The sequence below is a fragment of the Mustela nigripes genome, unplaced genomic scaffold (assembly GCF_022355385.1).
Source record: "Mustela nigripes isolate SB6536 unplaced genomic scaffold, MUSNIG.SB6536 HiC_scaffold_4170, whole genome shotgun sequence".
In the NCBI taxonomy this organism is placed as follows: Eukaryota; Metazoa; Chordata; class Mammalia; order Carnivora; family Mustelidae; genus Mustela; species Mustela nigripes.
The window spans coordinates 1-3,121 of NW_026743576.1; the positions used below are offsets into that span (position 1 = coordinate 1).

At 34.0% G+C, this 3,121-nt stretch overlaps 1 non-coding gene across 1 annotated transcript; it reads left to right on the top strand.

Annotated features, from left to right (window-relative positions):
* The first annotated feature begins 2,631 nt into the window (after window positions 1-2,631).
* On the top strand, window positions 2,632-2,760 carry LOC132009077 (small nucleolar RNA SNORA35). The gene has a single exon (XR_009401780.1). It is a non-coding gene; the product is annotated as a small nucleolar RNA SNORA35 (small nucleolar RNA).
* Window positions 2,761-3,121: the final 361 nt, after the last annotated feature.

Sequence of the window (3,121 nt, forward strand, 5' to 3'; positions counted from 1 at the left end):
CAGTTTTTAATTTTATTAATAACATTTGTCTTTTACATTTTCTCATCTATTGTTTTCCTAAATCAACATCGTGACCATTTGAGATTCTTTTGGAATTTATTAATCTTTTTTTTTTTTTTTTTTTACAAATTTTGTGTACTATTTTAACATTTAAAATTAAGTTGCTACAGCTTGTGCATTACTATAAATTTTTCTATCTCACTGTTTTAAATTATAGAGCTGCCTAGCATTTTTGAAATGATATAGTGTCATCACCATAAATACTTAAGCTTTGTGTATTTTTCATTAGAGGGATTGGTAGGTAATTTGATGTTGAGTACTTGGCAGGGCTTCTGAAAACTTTAAGAAATGGAATCACAGAAAATGTTTGCTGAACCCTGAGCTAGAGGTACAGCGTGGCATTGTTCCTCTCCCTTTGTATTTAAAAATTTTTTTAAAAATTTATATATAATGTATTATTTGTTTCAGTCATTCATCAGTCTTACACAATTGACAGCACTCACTTAGTACATACCCTCCCCCATGTCCATCACCCAGCCACCCATACCTCCCTTCCCCCTTCCCTCCAGCAACCTTCAGTTTGTTTCCTGAGATTAAGAGTCTTTTATCGTTTGGTTCCCTCTCTGGTTTCATCTTGTTTCCTCATATCAGTGAGATCATATGATAATTGTCTTTCTCTGATTGACTTATTTCACTTAACATAACACCCTCTAGTTCTATCCACGTTGTTGCAAATGACAAGAATTCATTTTTGATGGCTGCATAATATTCCAGTATAGATATATACCACATCTTCTTTATCCATTAATCAGTTGATGGACATCATGTCCCTTTGTATTTTATATTCACTTTGGTCCTGCCTGCCTTAATATCTAATCAGTTACCAAATACCTACTTTTTCTTTGTGATACTGAAATATTTTGAATACATTCCCCACCTGCATTTCTGCTTTTTCTGCCCTGGCACAGGCGCTTAGCATTTTTTTTGCCTGTACCACATGCAATATCATCCTTGCTCTTTATCCTTTCTATAGCCCATTTTCCTCCTTGCAGCCATAATGACTGCTCCAAAGAACACAAAAATGAGCTCAGGCCATCCCCTTGATTAGAAAGCTTCACTGTGTCCCTGTCACTTCGAAGGTAAATTCTTGTTTCTTCCTCAGCAGGTCCCTGCTTAGCACATTAGTCTCAACTCATAATCTATCCTGCTTTCTCTTTCTTTCACTTCACTCTCCCAATATGGACTGCTCAAAAGTTTTCTTTCATTTTTGCTTCTGTGCCTTTGTCCTTTTGGATATCTTGGAATGTTGTTCATTCCCTCTCTTTCTGGTAAACACCTACTCAATTTTTCACTTTCTCAGGAGATTTGCCTTTCTTTACCACCCCTTCCAGTTCCCCAAATGCCCCTTACCCGTGCCTCATAATATGCCATGCATAGCTTTGTCATTGTACTGAGAAGGTTGTATTACCTGCACAATGAATATCATTTCCCCCTAGACTAAGAGATCCTTGAGTGGATGATATTTTACTAAATGTTGATATCCCCACTGTCTAGTACCATGTCTGACATATAGTAGGCAGTCTATAATCTGTTGTTGAATGATGAATAAACGTCTAATGTGGCATGCATATTCAAGGTTAAATGTGAAGATTTTTGTATTTGGTTGGTAGTAGTCATTCAAAATCATGGACCATTTAATATTGTTTTATGCAGTTAAGTTCTTTGTATGTACTTCCAAGCCAATATTAGATACACATAATTTTCCATGTAAAATGTTCGTCTTGGGGTGATAAAATTTTTGTATGCCTCCAAATACCTCTTTTAGATTGTAGCATCTTGTTGGCATGTCCCATCAATAATTAATCCTAAATATGGATCTCTTCTAAAAAATACAGATTTTTTTCATTTTTGTTATTTAAGGGAAATAGATTTTTTAGGAATATTTGATGTGAATTGATAGTGCTTCTCATACCTTAAAGTGCTTTTGAATCAATCACCTGGGTATCTTATTGAAATACAGAGTCTGGTTCAGCAGGTCTAGGGTTGGCCTGAGATTCTGCATTTTTCACAAGCTTCAAGAGGTTGCAGATGCTGTTGGTTCACAGACCACATATTGAGTGGCAAGGTGGTTGATAGTATTTTCCAGATTCTTCCTTTAGCAGTTGATCAAAACAGTTTTAATTTTTCTTTTGTATGTCTAAATCATCATTTGTATTTTAATTTCATCTTTCATATTTTTATTTTTATATTTTAGCAAGACAGTGATAATGCTAATATGTCACCACAATCTCCAGTATCATCTGAGGTACAAGTTCTGTTTTTATATGTGTTTACTTAGGTTTCTTCCTTGTTTCTTCTCTTTAATCTCATCATTCTTTTTCTTTTAAACAATATAATTCATTCACCCATATTAAGAAATCCACAGTAGTTTAATTTGTGCAAACCTAGCTTATAAAAATTCTAAAAACACCATCTTTTGTACAAATATTTATAGTAATAGTATTACCTGAATTACTTATTGGAAAATGCCTATAGAGCATAGACTTTATAAAATTCTTATGTTTTATAATTCATCTGTATTTTCAAATAAATGTTAAGAACAACTTCGCAATTTTATATTTGAAAGTACTTCAGCATTGTGCAATGGCCTTTGGTTTTTCTCGTAACCAATTAGGTCTGAAAGCAATGCAAGAGAAACTTCCTTTTTCCACGAGAAACTTCCCTGTGGTGGGTTGTTCCTATCGACAGGAGGGTACACCTTTCTTGTCATAGTAGACCTAAGTGGGGGAAGGGGAGAAGGGTAGATGAAAGTCAAGATTTGTGAGATCTCACCCAAATACTCTGGTGGCTTGAATGACCAATTCTAATTTAGTTAGACCCATTACTTTACAACCGGAGATAAATTTAAAATATTTGAAACAGTATCTTTTCTACGTCAGATTATTTAGTGTTCTAAAAGTGTGTTGGCATTAGTAAAGAAAGGATTATGTATTCACTTGGTGAATTCAGAACTTTGTCTAAATGTTTGGAACATCCATATTCATCATGTAACTTTGGTTAATGACATAGATAGTAGTTCATTTTATCTAAGTGGTATTAATTTTTTTTTTTTAAAGCCAGG